Source organism: Schistocerca gregaria, chromosome 9, assembly GCF_023897955.1.
Source record: "Schistocerca gregaria isolate iqSchGreg1 chromosome 9, iqSchGreg1.2, whole genome shotgun sequence".
NCBI classification, from domain to species: Eukaryota; Metazoa; Arthropoda; class Insecta; order Orthoptera; family Acrididae; genus Schistocerca; species Schistocerca gregaria.
The window spans coordinates 160716333-160734935 of NC_064928.1; the positions used below are offsets into that span (position 1 = coordinate 160716333).

General features: G+C 40.5%; 1 protein-coding gene across 1 annotated transcript in view; it reads left to right on the forward strand.

The window, feature by feature from the left end:
• The first annotated feature begins 13280 nt into the window (after nucleotides 1-13280).
• The window catches only part of LOC126291940 (serine/threonine-protein phosphatase 6 regulatory ankyrin repeat subunit B-like), a 64085-nt gene continuing 58762 nt past the window's right edge, over nucleotides 13281-18603 (forward strand). Inside the window, exon 1 of the mRNA XM_049985662.1 lies at nucleotides 13281-13532. The gene's annotated coding sequence lies outside the window, so the exon portion shown is untranslated. The remainder of the gene's footprint in view (nucleotides 13533-18603) is intronic.

The following is an 18603-nucleotide window of genomic DNA, read 5'->3' on the forward strand; positions in this document are numbered from 1 at the left end:
CCCCCCTGAGGAATAATGTAATTATATCCTCAGGTGTTACAGATTACAGCAATGGAATGAAATGTATCACGGAAAACTTTCTTTGTAATTCAAATATGTTGAAAAATAAATAGTTTAATGCGTGTCCTGTAGCGCTAAATGTGCGTCTTGCTGTAAGACAATCTCTGTGGAAGTGTCGTAGTTATTGTCCTCCGAAAGCTAAGTTCTGCAGAAGTCAATGTACTTACCTCATGATAAACGAAATTGAAATGCTTTGCGTATAGATATCTTAGTTATTACGCTTATTGCCGTGATGAAGTAAGTACTGTACTGTACGTATTGTTGTGCTACAGAAAAGGTTGTCTCATTGTAGCTATACCACAAACGTTACTACTAAAACATGTTTTACTTTCCAGAAAAATTCAGAAAAACTGTGCAGATATAAAACAGATAAACTGCAAAAGCAACATTGTAAATTGTCACTCATTAGTAGCGTCGTGATAAAATCGTGTAGTTGTCACATAAACTAACCACTGTATCATCTGGTATCTCACAGAAAGTACTTTAAATCCAGAATGTATTTTCAAGTAAACCAAAATGTTGCATTAAAATCTCATTAGCAATACTGGTAAATGTTCTAAGTATGTGAGCCTTATAGTCGTTACGTAATCGTGCAACTAACAAGCAAGAATGTACACACGAAATAACACAGTGATGTCTGTTCACTATAACAATGCACTCGTAAATACTGTCTAAATATGTTCCGTAGGTTCTAGACTGGATAGTGAACTTCAAAACATTGTTGTATGTTAAGTTTCTCAGTGTGACAAAACATACTACAAATGTGAAGTGAAATGTTTTATGGCAAAGACAAACTTAAAAAGCAGATTATCTCTTAATAAACGGTTTTACATGTAAAATGTGGTGTAAACCTTTACTCTTCCTAGCACGCAGACTGTCAACTGAAGAGCAATTATCATGTGGTTACGTCGGTAAGGAACACTGGAATTTTGCTCAAGGTTAGCGTCTATGTTATTTTTCTCTGAGCCAGCCGGAGCACGCGGCTGCCTGCGGTGCGAGTCATTGTCTGTTTCTTTGTTGGCGAGCGTCGTTATTGGGATTAGGAGACCTAACTTCTACAAATTCACCTTGCCGAGAGGGCCCTACCCTGTTTGAAGCTCGCCAATTCTGCTGCAATTCAGGTCTGTCGTTACGATCATATCGTGTGTCGTCATGTCGGTAGATTCCATAGTTTCTTTCTTGTCGGTCACGTGGTGGAGAATTTCTCCCTGAATCGTAACTGCGCGCTGGACCGTTGCGTCTTAAGTTATTCCGTCTCCCTTGATAATAATTATTTTGGTTTCCATATTGCCTGTTTCTCTGATTGTCTCTGTGATAGTCATTACCGCGGAGAGGTGATCTTTCCCTGTAATAATTACTACTCTGCCAACGGTTGTCATACGGGTGGTGTCCGTTTTGGTCACGATTTACGTTGTACGAATAGCCTTGTCGTGTATTATTTCTGTCATCGCGGAATTGTGACAGTTGTGACCTGTAATTGTTGTGTTCCTGTTTTCGCGTTCCGCGACTGTCAGTGTCAATTTCCAGTTCTTGTAACAGTCCCTGAAAAGCTTCAATGTCGTCTTTGCATCGTCCTGCTAAAATAATCTGTCGTAAATGTTCAGGTAATTTGATTAAGCAAATGCGGATGAGTTCTGAGGGGCTGTATGGGTTTGAAAGATACTGATTCTTATGTAACATGTCTTCAAAATATTTGACAAGACTGGAAAATTCAGATTGTTCGAAATGTTTCATCATTATGATGCTATGTTTTACTCGGTCTTGTGTGGCTTGGGACCAATATGCTGAGAGGAAGGCATGGTAAAATTCTCCTTCACTGTGGCAATCGTGAATGACCGATCGCATTCTTACAGCTGGTTCATTCTCTAAGTAGCCACACATAAATTCTAACCTGTGTTCTAATGACCAGTTGGGAGGAAAACAATGAGAGAATTGATGGAGCCACGCTTGTGGATGAATGTCGTTGCCAGAATTCTTAAATGTTTTGAATTTACGTGCAGTAATGAACAGCTTATAGTCAAAATCATCGTGTCGGCGGGTCGCATATCGGTCATTGTTACGTTGTTTCGGCGGTTCCATCTCAAAATTCGGTGTACCTTCCCAATTTCTTTCATAATCTCCAAAGTGCCCTGTGTTGTTATTTTGTGGCAGTTCCGTATTTTTATGTCCCTCTTCCCGTGTTGGAGTGCGAGTGTCCTCTGAAATACGTAATTGTTGTATTACCTGTGTCAACTGATCTTGTACTTCCCGGATTTCTCTTTGGTGTTGCGTATTAATTTGATTCTGATTTTGTTTGAATTTCCTAATTTGTTCGAACTCTTCTGTGTCATTAAAGACTACCGGTTTTGTGTCATTCAGATTATCATCTACCTTCGTAGATAAATTAGTGAACTGATCCGAAAGTTCGGCTACTTTCTCCGATAGTGAACACATTTCCTCAGTGTGTTTTTCTGAACCAAGTTTCAGAATGTCCATTTGTGTTGAAATCGAATCTACTGTGTCCTTTAAGTGTTCCCGAGTTCTTGCAAGTTGCGTAACCGAATCGGTGGATGCAACTGAGTCCATTTTAGCTTGCAAGGTGTCGTGATTTTCACGAACAACAGTTTGCAATTCTTTTATGGCTGCTTCGTGATTCTGTAATGAGTTTTGATGCCGCGAAAAAATATGTTGAAAAAGCTCACAAATTTGTGTTTTTACGTCATTACAGATTTTTTGACATTTCGATTCAATGTTATGTAACTCAGTAGTTAAATCTTCACGTGTTTGTTCAAGTGTGGTGTCTAACTTCCGAAGATTATGTTCCATTGTGTCCAACTGTTGCTGTGTTTGTCTCTGATTTTGTTCCATTTTGTATAACTTTTGAAGATTCTGTCCCATTTGTTTCTGATTTTGTTCAAGCGTTGTGTCTAACTTTTGCAGATTTTGTTCCATTTGTTTCTGATTTTGTTCAAGCGTTGTGTCTAACTTTTGTAGCCTTTGTCCCATTTGTTGCATTAACTGTAATAACAGTGCACTGGTGTCTGAAACATGTTCCTCAGTGCTTTTCGGCAGTGCATTTAAACCGGCAATATTCGCATTTTGAAAAGCAGAAAATGTGTCTTGATTTATTTGAGAAAACGATGAGGACGCAAAATCTGAATCTACAGTATTTGCAAGATTGTGTCCTGTCATTTCGGAATCCTGAGGCGAGCTGTTGCCGACCGATCGATCGATAATGCTTCCCTGTTCACTAATTGTTTCACTGCCTACACCATTATTTGCAACTCGCTCCGTTTCCCTATGCGCTATTACCAAATTACTACTTTGAACATTAGTGAATTCATTACATGGTGACGTTAACACACTGCTTTCGTCTTCACTGTCATTTCTCAGTTTACTTTGGAGCCTAGTGTTACGTTTTTCACACGCCATTATTGTCACAATTTTTCACACGACAACAAAGAAAAACACAATTTGAAGAACAAAAATAAGAGAACACATTAACATAGCACTGAAAATAATATCTAGTTAATTGCAAGCGCAGCTGCGAAATACTTGGTGCAAATCTACATGCATGCCACAACTGTTTTACTGTACAACAATGAAAGACTGCAACTACAAAGGAAATTCTCTCTATGATTACGCACTAGCAATAAACAAAGGCTACACTAACTACACAAACTACAAGAAAAAAATCAGAAGATTCCAGTGAGGTATCCTGGCAGGGTCGCCATATGAAACGTCCCCTTAGAAAAATTATTACAAGACTGTGCTTAAACTGAAACACAATATTTTTTAGCGCAACGCAATCTGACTTTCAAAAATCCCTACGAAAGAATGGCCATGACTAACAATAACCTATACGTTTCACAAATCACTTACCTCACAAAAATCTCCGTTACTCAAGCTACTGCAATACAGCGAGCGCCACTACTGCCAGCTAAATAAAAGATTCAAACTACTGAAGGCACTAACTACTGATAGGCATAGTTAGCAAATGAAAGGTTTTAATAGAGAACAAACAATGTATTTACCTTAATAGTCATAATATATATATCAGTTCATGACACCAATTCTTACAAATTTCAAAACTCCTCCATCTCTCTTCCCATGTCCACCACTCCTGGCGGCTCACCTCCAACTGCGCAACGCTACGCGCTGTTAGCATCCAGCTGCCGCTGCTCAACACTACAATGGCAGACAACAATGCAAACCAAACACAGACTGCGCAGGGCACAGCCAGTGATTTTTATACAGAGCGCTACGTGGCGGCGGCGTTACCAATAAAAAAACCTAAACGCTACGTAGTTGTTTCTTGGTCTTTGGAACAGTAACGTCACGTAATTTTGTTCGGGTCAGGCGCAATGCCTTCTGCTGATATTACATGTCCAAGAAATTTTATGGAGGTTCTGCCAAAGTGCGACTTGCTAAGATTAACTGTGAGTCCTTGTGCACGAAAAGTTTGTAACAGCTGTTCGAGAATCAAATTATGTTGAGACCAGTTAGCTTCTGCGATAAGGGTATCATCTACGTACGTTGTGATTCTGTCTTTAACTTCTGTCGGAAGCATTGAATTCAGAACATGAATAAATGCTGCTGAAGAAATTGTTAGACCAAATGGTAATTTGCAAAATTGACAACAATCACCAAAACAGAGAAAAGCTGTACTTTTTGCAGTTAGGATGGAGCTGAAATCTGCCGAAATCCCGATTTTAAATCTAAGGTGGAATAAATAGTACCATGAAATTTCTGTGTAACTTCCTCTAGTGTAGGGTGACCAAATTATTTTCGGTGAAAACCGGGACACATTCACCCGGGTGCCAATGGACACCTCATTCCACATGTACCCAGGTTCCTTAATTTTAAATATTAACGTTTTTTTGTTGATACATTTTATTAACCCGATTATTATAACTAATAAGAGGAAACAAAAGATTGATATAATCTAGATTATCTGCATAATTAATGACATTTAATAAACACATACAGTAATAAGGAAATGTATTACGATTTTACAAAATTTTTTCAGCCATTCAACTTTTAAGCAATTAATATTAACATGAGCTTTAATATTACTGATGTAGATGGAATTGGCTGTCCTTGGAGAAAAGGGTATTTTTCACTGCCCCCACGCTTCTTGATCATGTCTTTGTTCTTTGAGACACAGTGATAAAAGTCGGCACAATCCGTTTTTAGTTGTACAGGATCTGCAGCACTGCTTCAAGAGAGTCCACCTCCATTCTGTTTCTTTCATCAGTGCACTGGATATTGATGAACGAAAATATTCTTTCCACATTGGCATTATGGGCTGGGATTGCAAATAAATAACATGCAGTTATTACCAACTCAGAGTAATGCTGAAGATAGTCACAGCTTTTTAAAAAACTCACCCACTTCTCATGACATTCCAATGGTGTTTTTTTTTTCATCATTCCACTTGTGAAGACTTTCTTCAACACTATTTGTCAGTATGCCGAACTGATCAAAGAGAAAGGAATCATTGATTTCAATCTCTTTACTCTTCAAATAAGAAACTGTCTCTTCAACACTTTCCCATTTTGGCACTCTCTTCAGTAACATCCAATCAAACACCGGCGATGAGGGTAAATATGAGGCGCTCCACTTGCTGAGATATTCTACACAAGTGTCATAAAACTTGTTAGCTTCTTCTCTAAAACTCCTTTCCGCTGCTTCTGATACTTCTGCTCTTTTAGGACAGATTTAACATTAAAAGAAATGAACTGCTGTTCTCTCCTCTTAGTAACAGTTTCCAGAGTATTTTTGAAAACATCATTTACCTCTATTACACTTTTCGTGCTTCCCTCAATTTCCTTTATCCCATGCTGCAAAGTGCTAAGCTGACTGTGAATGAACCATAAGTAGGCTTCACTTAAAGGGTTACTGAAAACTGAACCAATATTTTGGGGGCTTTGTCTTCATTTAGGGAAAAATCTTTTAACAGTTCAAACAGGGGGATTACTCTTTCAACTGCTGGAAACAGTGATAAACAGCGAGTTTTCGAGTGACACATTACATTCATATATTCAGTTCCCACATAATCACAGAACTCCTTAAGCCTCTCTGTTCTAACAGTATATATGTAAAAGTGTGAGTATACTTTCATGACGATAGTTTCACAACTTAAACTGTCAGCAGATGTCTGCACGCTACTGTGTAAAACATGTGCGGGGCACCCTATGCCTTCAATGTTTATATGCAATGTTGCCTTTAATTTGGTAAATACGTTGCATTTGCCTTGTCTTTTTAAACCACCAAAGTTTGTGTTGGTGTTGTCTCCACAAAATGCCTCACATTTATTTTTCTCAAGATCAAACATTTCGATAGTATTAATACAAAACCTTGAAATTTCGTCAGATGTTTCATTAGGTAGGGAACTCACCTTCAAAAGTTTGGTCTGAATTCCCTGATTAATATCGAAAAACTGAACAACAAACGGAAATATTTTAGTGGCCTTATGATTGCTGGCATCAGTGGATATCCCGTAGAAAGAAGACTTTTTGATGTATTCAAGGCTTTCCTTTACACTCTGGGGAGCAATAACTCCTTTCACTAAGGCTGACACTTTAGTTCTTACTGAACAAACTTTTTTGCAATGGAAGAATCATCAAACATAATGCTGTTAAGCTTATCAGTACAATCACCAAATCTATAAGTTTGGTGATGTTTTACCGTGTGGTAGGCTAGTGTAAGCTCGGCTGCTCGAACTTTCGTCTCTTCACTTGACTGAAACTTCACAAAATAATTTTGTAGAGTTTTACTGCAGCTCGGTGCACTGTATCTGTTAATGTGTTTCTTTGACCTGATGTGATCAACTATGTCGGAACGTCCACCATGACTTATACTAATAAAACAGTTACATAAGGAACACGGTGCTTCGTAATCAAAACGAACTTTCTTAATGAAATTCCATTCCTTGGAATAACAGTCACTGAACTTGGAGGCACGTTTCGGCATTGCGTTTCACAGTACCGCATCAATAATACCAGTAATATGAGAAAAAATTATTGCAGTTTGTCTTACAAAACATCAACTACTACACCGTTCTGACAATGAGTGTGTGAGTAAGTGGCGCGACAATCGGACGGTTTCATAGCTCTGTTACAATAATATAACTTACTACTTGTTGGCCAAAGTACTGCTCAAAGTAAATTATTGCCTGACTGTAGCAATACTGATACTGTGATCACTAGTATGGGACAATAGAAGTTTTAGACAAATAAGCTAAAATATATTAATTTCTTGTGTTGTATTTCCTTTAATATAGCGATATCCCAAAAATTTGAGAAAGTTTCGCGAAATGTATTTAAAAACTGAATTCCGGGACTTTTGAGCGTCCCGAAACAAGTTTTTGGGACACCGGAACACAGGATGAAAACCGGGACAATCCCAGTTTTCCGGGACGTTTTGTCACCCTACTTTAGTGTCTGTGGGTGATCAGTTTCATTAATAATAATGTCGTTGACATGACGCAAATCAAGTACGAGGAGAAGTGAGCCATCCTGTTTCGTAACAATATGGAGCAGGTTTATATACGAACTAATGCCGGTTCAATAATCCCTTGGTCTAGCATAGCTTGTAATTTTTTCTTAACTTGTTCTCTGTGGATATAAGGAATAGGATAATGTTTGGCTTTAAACGTCTCGTGCTGTTTAACTTGAAGTTCATACATAAAACCGGACATAGTATCAGGAATAGGGTTAAAAACTGGGGCTTGCTGTAAAAGCATTTTGCGTAGCTCTGTGCGTTCATCATCTGTATTTGCGTTGCTCTGTTTTATTTTATCAGAAATGATTTGCATAACGTCGCAATCGGCTTCATCTGGTGTACTGTAATTGTGTACATACATATCTGTGAACAACCTGTATGCCAATCTAAATTACGGGATATAGAAATGACCTCTGTTCGATTAATGGCCTATTCTTCTGCTGATAATGCGTGCTGAAATTCCAATACCAGCTGTACCTTTTCATCCTTTAACATCAAATAGGAACTTTCAGTAATTGCGCCATGTTGAATCCAAAAATTCGTACCTAAAATAACGTCTGTTGTCAGTAAAGGAACAATTCAAATATTTGTGTGAAACATATGACCTGCAATAAAAAATGATAGGTATGTGTGTAATTTTACATCTTCTCTTTTACCAGACACTGCTCCCCTTACTTTAGTTTCGCCTAGTTGTTACATTTGTTGAAATCCTGACATAGGTGATCCAGAATCGATTACTGCTGAAAATGTAGATGATCCTATTTTTACTTCAATAACAGGGTGGGAAATGTTTTTTTTTGTGTAACTGGTTTCTCTTGTAAAAACGTGTCTCAGATATGGTCAAAAGTAGTAACATTTTCGTGAACAAAATCCTGTGTGCCAAAAGTATTGTCTATGTTGCTGGAAGATGTAACCTGTACTGCATCTAGTCAAGTTTATTATTACTTACTGTTATTTGCAGGAGGATGTTGTGGCATTTCGACTGTTTGTACTGTTCTGTTACTTCGTCGTGGCGTATTTGGCTGTGGATGATACCGACTGTCTGTTTCATTCATAATAAACTGTCGTTGCGGATGATTCTGCTGCTGGTGAAACCCCCTGTTATTGACATAATGTGTTTTCTGTACGTACTGGCTTTCTTGCTGCCGAGCGTTATTACTCGGCGGAGCCGATACTGAACTTGCAGGCGGCGAAACATTGAACTTTGGCTGACTTTGGAAAATACATTGTTGAATAGGTATGCTAACAGGCTGGTTTTGTTGCTGTTGTGGGTATAAGCCTCGATTGTTGCCAAAATGTGTTTGCGGTTGCTGATAATTCTGAGGATACTGATGATAAAAATTTTGATTGTTATTAAAGTTGTGGTAGTTGTCATTCCGGGAGTGTCTAATGAAAACTGCCACTTTCAGGTAAAACTTGTCATTTCAGGCTTACTTTATTCATTCCTAATCCTAGATAGATCGATAGTTGAAGAGTTGTTTTGACAGATATAAAGGATAGTAAAAGAGTAGGCAGCAGTGCAGAAAACTAAAGAAGAAATAGCACTACTACGGCTCGGGGCCCTGTGCGTGCTACGGCACATATTCACCGAAGTGTAATGAATCCCCTGAGGTCAAAAGCTGCAAATAAATTTTAGTTTCTGCGTTACAGGCCTAGCCGGTGGAAATGCTAAAGTGGATTGTTGTATCCAGTCCAAAGGATGTATTTGTGTTCTGTCATTTTTGGACAACTTAAATTTTCTCACAGGCAGAAAGTGCTTGCAATCAAACTTATCGTCTCTAAATATCTGACCAAGATCAGGGTTGTATAAGAATCTATTTGTCTGTGTCTGTTCGGAATCTAAGTCACATACTTTCTGTAATCTACACCTAAGTTGTATTGGGTGGGGGGGGGGGGGGGGGGGGTGACAAATGTTCAGAATGTGGCGTATGCCGTGACGTGTTAGAGGCTGAAACATTTCTTATTTCTGTCACTTCATGCTGTAAAGATGACAATTTTCGACGGAATATATAATTTTATGTGCCTAGCTCACTGGTGACGTATCGTCTGATGCGGTCTCATTATTGTCTTCGATAACGTCATTTCGACCGGCCGATTCATCAAACTTTCACTCAGTGCTTTTACCTGATCGTCATTTTTGGTGTCACAAGCATCAATTTGTTTTTGCATTTTACGTGTGGTTTTGTTTAATTTCTTAACATCCGCTTTAATGGTATCGGGATCCTGTCCTAATTCCAGTTGCTCAAGTCTGTTGCTAACTGTCTGAAAGTCTTCAATGTCTTTATTTTCCAAGGTCTGAATACTGGTGTCTGTTTTTGTTTTCAGTAAGTTCATTCTGTAGTTCTCTGTGAGCCGGATACACTACGACGCCACCGGCAACTCCAGAGACACATCCGTAACTTGCTCGCAGCTAAAAACGCCGGGACTGGCGACAGACATGCACCCGTTTAAATGCTACCCTTCCTATCAACTCGTCCAAGTACTGGTCAGCCTCCCGCCGCCTTACCGGATCTAACCCCCCCCCCCCCCCCTCCCCTACTATCCTCTCCTTCATGAGAACCAACCCTCCCCTGACAACATTAGTAACGCCAATCACTTTACCTACTACCTCTCCGATGTCTTTACCATCCCTGACGAACCCCAGTTCGATTACTCCCTTTTCCCAGATGTCCGCGATCGAACTGACACCTCTGTCCCTCCCCTCACACCTGGTTTCCAGTACTTGGACAGCACTGCACACACAGAACCCAAAGCCCCTGTCACTACACAGGATCTCATCGCTACACTCCGCACGAAACGCAACACCGCTCTTGGTCACGATCGTATCACCTATCGCCAACTTTGTGAAGCTCCGGCCTCTTTCCTCTCCACCCTGGGCAGGCTCTACAATGTAGTCCTGTCCACCGTTTACCATCCCGACCTGTGGAAAACCTCCCATATCCTGATGTTCCTTAAACCTGGCAAACCGCCGTCCACCGTCTCTTCCTACCGTCCCATTAGCCTTACCTCGGTCTTCAGCAAGGTCCTGGAATCTATGCTCACCTGACGCATCCAACAGCAGCTCCACCAGTACCACCTCCTTCCCGTTTCCCAGTGTGGCTTTCGGCCGTCCATCTCTTCAGATGACCTTCTCCTTCACCTCACTCATCTTCTCTCTGAACAGCTTAATTCCCGTCGTTTCGATATCTTCCTCTCCCTTGACCTTGAACGAGCCTATGACCGCATGTGGCATTCTGGTCTCCTCCTCAATCTCCAAACCTTCGCCCTTCCCATCACATACATCCATCTGATCGGCCCCTTTCTTTCCCAACGTCCTTTCTATGTCGCCATCCACAACACGGATTCCTACACCTTTTCCCCCTCTGCCGGTGTGCCCAGGGTTCCGTCCTCTCCCATCTTCTGTACCTCTTGTATACGGTGGACATGCCACCGCCTTCACCACCATCCACCTTCTCCAGTTTGCCGATGACACCGCCTTCCTTGCCCTTGCCCCCACCCTGCAGCGCTCCCAACACCTTCTCCAACCCATCTTAACCGGTTCACTGCTTGGTGCAACCAGTGGTTGCTTAAGATCAATCCTGCCAAAACCCAGGTGATCATAGTAGGCAAAACCACCCCTTCCTTCCGCCTCCTCAATTTCTACATCACCATCTATGGCCGTCCTATCGCCCTCACCCCCACACTTAAGTACCTTGGTGTCACCCTCGACCGTCATCTCTCCTGGACCCCCCACCTCCAGACGATCCAACCCAAGGCGTGCTCCCGACTATGTCTCCTCATCTCCTCAAATTCCTTTCCGGCCATACTTGGGGTCTGGAGCCCCCCCACAATCCTCCGTACCTTAAAATCCCTCCATCGCCATATACTTTGCTACGCCTACCCTGCCTGGATCTCCGCTCCACCAAACCTTTTACAAATTCCTGCAGATCCTGGAACGCCATGCTCTTCGCCTTGCCTATCGCATCTGCTCCCCTCCCCCTCGCGGATCCTGTACGACCTAATTCCCTTCCCCACCTCCTCCTTTTCCTCGAACAGATACGGATCCATACACCTCCTCCCCCCCCCCCCCCCCCCCTCGTCCTCCGCGCCTGGACTTCCACGTTCCACCTTCTCTACATCTCTCCACTCTCCACTCCCTCTCCCAAGGTGGCTTCCGCCAGCTCCCCCTCCCTGATGATGTCCTCCTCCCCTCCACCTACCCCTCCTACCAACTTTGATCCTCCCTCCATCTTCCTGTGTTTGTTCCTTTGGGCACCCTCTCTCCCTCTTCCCTCCCTCCTCCCTTTCTCCCCATTCCTTCCCTGGCTTCTGCTACCCCTGTACCTTCACTCCTCCTCCCATCTCCTCTGCCATTGGCATCTTTGCTCACCCCTCTCCCTCCCCCTCACCCTTCTTCCCCTCTTGTCAGGTCCCCGGACTCACACACGTTACGTGGACATTCACGCGCCGGAAATCATCGCCATCCGTTTCTCGTGTGTGCCCTCGTGTTTTGTGTTTAGTGTTTGCCGTCACACTCCAACGTCCACATGTGCCATCGAAATCATTAGTGTTTGTGCGTCGTGTCAACAGTTTGTCGTGTGGATTATCGTCGGATGTGCACGGCTCCGTGGTTTTGTATTCTGTGTCTATTGTTTTTGTTTTTTGTTTTCTTTAACCCGCCATTATGTCAATTATGTTTTCTCATTGTCTACTCTAAGGCTGAAGAGCAGCGTAGAATGCTTCTGCCAGCTTACCTGTTGTACAGGTATTAAAAATACAATAAAGGGAAAAAAAATGTCCTTATGTCTCTGCCGTGATAACGCTTGAAAGCTACATCTAAGTCACGGGACTCGCGGGAGAAAGCCGAATTCCTGTCATCATGTGTTGTGTGGAGCTGGCAGCTACAGTTTCTCTCATTTATAACTGAAATCAAGCATTGATTTCGACAATTCAACGAACTGTAATATTAGTATTACATGTGTAGTAGTGCAGTTAACGTAGTTGCTCCGAAATTCCTGGTAATAAAGCAGTGGTTATCGTTTTTAGATGTGGTCAAGTTGAAAAGTGTTGCCCGTTCTTCTAACAAGCGTCAGAATGACTTCTTTAGTGAATACTCTTTTTTTCTTTTTTTTTTTTTTTTTGCACTGTGAATTCTTGTAGTTCGCCACTTCCACAAAAGTGGAAGACAAAACAACAATTTCGAACGCAGCATTAGTTTTCTAACGATTGTACAAGAATATGTGTAAACACTTTAGTAAGCTTTTGTAAGAAAGGAAATTCGTTTACGTACATAATGTCAAGTATATGCACAAAATAAACTCGTATGTTTTCTGAGTTTTGCTTAATTCAGTACAGATACCGAAACAATATCAAGATAGAAAGCGTAATATATTACAAAACGTTGATTATACTGGTGTAGTGAGATAGATGTTAACTTGTGAAAACACCTCTGCAAGTATTTTAAAGTAATTCACTTACACGACTGAGATTATTTTTGGTCACTTTACCTAATCTGTCGGAGACGGCACAACTATCTAATCTCATCTTATCTGGAGGTCTTTACTTCTGCATCTAGTAAAAAGCACGTTCAATCTGTAACAAATATCTAATAAATTGTGTCCTGTAAATGCGTAATTACATGCTCGGCTTCGTGCCCCGAGTCACGATGTTGGTTTCAGTAAAATGACGTCATGCGCAATCTATGTAATCTATGGTCTTTGGTTTGAACTTTGAACTGAGCAATTGGATTGTCTATGACTCGTGACGCAAACATTTCTTTTGTGGCAAAAAGTGCGTCTTAACCATCATTAAGTGCTTTGGCGTTAGTTTGCACGCTGTTGTCTCCGATATTTACAAAATGCTTGTAGTGCTGTAATGTTTTGGAGCCAATATTACCGAAGTAGTGGCTCTAACTGGTGTCATATTGGTCGAAGGCTAATTACTGCATCAGAGACGTGAAGAAGCAGTGTAAGCTTGGTTTACCAATCGTGCATCGTTGACAAGACAAGGTAAGGCTATTCAAATAATTTTCTTAAAGATGAGAACTGAGAGCTTAGTGCAGTTTTCTATTACGTTATTACATGTTAATCACTCTTAAAGACAATATTAAATTCAATCTTAACCATTTCATGTTCCTGAATCCAAGTCACTTTTATAACCAATCGAAGTTTTGTTTCAAACCATAGTGTTTCGTAATCTAGAAGATCTAGAAGACTTGAAAACAGTCAAATTAAGGCCGCTGAAGTAATTGTGGTAGTTCACACAGAGAAAACGGAAGTTTTGTGGTCATTGGTCACATTGTGATTCAGTTCTTTCTGACGTATTAACCGTATTAACTTCAAAGTTTTACTGAAAGCTAATTTCTTGCTAAAGAAAATTATTTCCATAAAGTGATATATAAAATTAAAGATGGCTGCTTCACTGCATGTGAATAAGCCAGAAAATATAATTAGCACTAACTGGAATTAAAATCCAGCAGATATCCAGAATTTCATTCAAATTAAAGCCAAGTATGTTAGCTCCATAAAAGGCTGGCGACTGTAAATAAACCGAAATACGTAGTAATAGTATTTATGACAGGAGGATAGTGTAAAGTGAGCCACAAACTATTTTTTTCGGAGCTGGAATTTTCGACTGTAGACTGGCGAATATAATCACAATATCAAAACAAAATAGGTTTCTTTTTTTTTTTTTTTTTTTTTTTTTTTATGCGGCCCTCTCCGAATTCCTCTCCTGTGCCAACATCTCAGAGTAGCATTTGCAACCTACGTCGTAAAATCTTTGTTTTCCTCTACAGCTTTTGCCCTCTACAGCTCCCTCTATTACCATGAATGTCACTCCGTGATATCTTAACAAATGTCCACTAATCCTGTCCCTTCTTGTCAGTATTTCAGATATTCCTTTCCTCTCTGATTCTGCGCAGAACCTCCCCATTCCTTACCTTATCAGTCCACAGTCCACCTAATTTTAAACATTCGTCTTTAGCACCACATCTTAAATGCTTCGATTCTCTTTTGTTCCGATTTTCCACACTGTTTCACTCCCATGCAATGCTGTAGTCCAAAAGTAGGTTCAATTCTAGTGTCCGATACCACCCGACGGCTTTGACCAATGACGTAATGAGTGATGTTATTTTGTATGTGCCACAGACTGCTGTCGATGAACGTTAGATGATTTCTCTGGAGTTCCTCGTTACGCTCGTATATTAAAAATTCGATGTAGATTGTTTTGTTATCATATCGTAATTTGTTTTCGGCATCTTTTGTTAATGAAAGTATTCGTGATTTACAAGTAGTCGTGATTTATAAGGTCTTGATTTCTCACGCTGTTCGTTATGGATGAGTGAGTTGTTCTTACTGCGAAAATTCTGCTGCAGAAAGAGTGTGACCGTAAATCAACTATAAAATTTTTGCAGTCATTGGGCGTCATAGCGGGGAAAGAGAAGGATTTCTGTGTTGCAAGGCCATTTAGATGAATACTGTTGCAGGAAGAGTATTCCTGAAGGTTATTGTTTATTTCTTGCATTTATGAAAGTAGTCAGCAAAATGTACAGGCCTCGTTTTGTTAATTAGGTGTTGGTGGGTCTGATACTTTTTTCTTGTTTTACGTTGCGTTTTTTTATGTTACTGTATTGTGCCAGTGCTACTTTTTTGGTTTCTGTGGAGGGAGGTTTTTCTATCATTTTAATATTTTCTGGTTACAATGGTGGGCCGAGGGGTATTGCTGTGTCTTTGTCGGAGAGTTTATGTGATTGACTCGTGGTTTCATTTTTTTAATTATTTTAAAATTTTGCGTGTGATTGAGGGCGGGAATAACTGTTATGAATGGTACCTCATTCGTGCTTGGAGTTTGTGTTTATTATTTTTTCATTATTTATTCTGGATTTTGCTTCTTTCGCTACAGTTTGACCTTCTAACATTATCATTTCTTGTTATGTTCTCATTTTGTTCTTGTCGGCCTCGATCTTTGACTCCTTTGGAACTTCATATGCGGTAAGTTTCTTTCTATGTAGCCACTATTATGTTTTCCTTTTTGATGTTTTTGCTACACTTGTCTTATTTTTACTGTCACTCCTGGTGTATCGATTCTACTGAGTGTTATTTGGAGCTACTGCAGCTGGTGTGACTTTCGTGTAGTATAGTTTCGGTTGCAAGGTTTGGTCTTTTTTGCATTTTATTTCTTTGCATGTGCAGTAATGTGTGTAAAGACTTTCATTTTTTGAAAGTCTAGTCGTATTCTGTAGTTCACTAACAAGATCATTTTTTTACACATGTTTCTGATATAAGATTTTTGCGCAACAAACAGTAATATTGGAATCGGTAACTAGAAATGACCTACATTGGTTGCTTCTAGTTACCGATTCCAACTATTCGACGATTCATTATTTATACCGTTTTTGCAGTACGTGTGGAAAATATAATCGAACAGGCTCTGCTAACGTTATACTATGCCTTCCACATCGCTGGCAACAGGTTCTACACAACGCTGTTCTATTATATTAATTACAGTCGGCCGGTGTGGCCGAGCGGTTCTAGGCGCTACAGTCTGGAACCGAGCGACCGCTACGGTCGCAGGTTCGAATCCTGCCTCTGGCATGGATGTGTGTGATGTCCGTAGGTTAGTTGGGTTTAATTAGTTGTAAGTTCTAGGCGACTGATGACCTCAGAAGTTGTCGCATAGTGCTCAGAGCCTTTTGAACGATTTTTTGGATACTAGTAAACATCTATTGGCCAGGAGTGCCCTTTTACCAGTGATAGTCATATTTTGATGTTCTCGTTTCTTCGTTCATTTGTCATTTGGTGCCTAGGTAGTAGAATTCCTTTAGCTTCCTCTGTTACGTGACCATCAGTCCTGATTAGATTCTCGCTGTTCTCATTTGTGCTACTTCTCATTACTTTCGTCTTTCCTCGATTTACAGTCACTCCATGTTCTGCACTCATTAGACTGTTCATTCCATTCAGCAGATCATGTAATTCTTCTTCACTTTCACTAAAGGGGGCCGTGAACCGGTTCAAGGCGACCAAGACCGCACGGCTACCTCGCGCAATCTTAACATTTTTTTTTTCATGCAGCCATTTCTTCTTAGCATCCCTGCACTTCATATTTATTTCATTCCTTAGCGACTTTTATTTCTGTACCCTGCGTCCCCGAAACATATTTGTACTTTCTTGTTTCATCGATAAATTTAAGTATTTCTTCTGTTACCCATGATTTCTTCGCAGTTACCTTCTTTGTACCTATGTTTTCCTTCCCAACTTCTGTGATGACACTTTTTTGAGATGTCCATTCCTTTTCAGCTGTACTGCCTGCTGAGCTATTCCTTATTGCTTTATCTATAGCTCTCGAGAACTTCAACCGTGTGTCGTCAATCCTTAGTACTTCTGTGTCCCACTTCTTTGAGTATTGATTCTTCCTGACTAATGTCTTAAACTTCAGCCTACTCTTCTTTACTACTATATTGTGATCTGAGTCTATATCTGCCCCTATGTACGCCTTACAATCCAGTATCTGATTTCGGAATCTGTCTGACCATTATGTAATGTAACTGAACTCCTTCCGTATCACCTGGCATTTTCCAAGTATACCTCCTCCTCTTGTGATTCTTGAATAGAGTATTCGCTATTACTAGCTAAAATTTTTGCAGAACTCAATTAGTATTTCTCCTTTCTCATTCCTTGTCTCAAGTCCATATTCTCCTGTAACCTGTTCTTGCACTGCTTCCCTAAAACTGCATTCCAGTCCCTCATGACCATTAGACTTTCATCTCCCTTTATGTACTGTGTTACCCTTTCAATATCTTAAAATTCTTTCTCTGTGTCTTCATCTTCAACCTGCGACGTGTGCATGAATTCCTGAACTATCGTTGTCTGTGTTGGTTTTCTGTAAATAGGAAGGTAGGCAGTGTTAACATTATGAGAGTGCTTTGTATGCCGTAGTGGGTATGGTAGATCAATCCTCAGTAACCACCAGTCGCTTTGGAATAAGTAATCGATCTCCTTTCTCAAGTTTGAGACAGTTCAGGTAGGGCACACACGGGTCAGTCGAAACGTGGTAAAGTTGATATCACCATTTACTAGACATTAACAGCGTCGGTCCGCCGCTGAGAGAAACGGACTTAGCGCCGAAGAGGGCAAGGTTGCCCGCCTCCACAGTTCAAGCTAACGGTAATAGAGACGGAACAAATGGAGTGCGGCGACAGGATGGTGCAGAATGTGACTTGTCGTTACGAAAATCGGAAGCTCTGACCCGACCTGTTTAACGAGACGTTGTAAATTGAGGCAACAGGTAAAAGATACGACCTCTTGCTCGACGATCAACAGTCACTGTAGAACTGCTAAGGCTGCGGTCACAATGCCTCAGAAACACGCTTGTGGAATACGGTTAAAATGTGCCGAGAAATAGGTTGTTCTTAATGTTTGTCATAAATTTACAGAGACAATAATCGGCTTTGAAGTTTTCCAAGCCACTGTATTAGATACAGTTGCATGTGAAATGCTAGTTCTTGTGCAGCGGAATTGGTAGCGTAGCAGCCGGTTAACTTCTTACTTCAAGTCTTGCGAGTCAGTTTTTTTCTCGTTCAACTTCAATCTCGTAATAGTAAATGAATAATAATACACGTTTCTTGTTTTTAATTACATATTGCACGAGGAATTCCTGTTTTCATTTCAAACATTTTCAGTTATCGATATTTTTTGAGACTTAGTAGCCTTTCATAAAAATTATATCCATAATTATATAATAAATAATAAAGGTTGTTTAAATTAAGAAAACATAAGATTAATTTTTTAAATGAAAAAATTAAATATTTTTTATTTGGGCACCGGCCGCAGTGGCCGAGCGGTTCTTGGCGCTACAGTCTGCAGCCGTGCGACCGCTACGGTCGCAGGTTCGAATCCTGCCTCGGGCATGGATGTGGATGATGTCCTTAGGATAGTTCGGGTTAAGTAGTTTTAAGTTCTAGGGGACTGATGACCTCAGCAGTTAAGTCCCATAGTGCTCAGAGCCATTTATTTGGACGATGTCCATTGTTAAATACCACGGATGTGTGGTAGAAATACGAAAAGCAATCATTTTCACAGC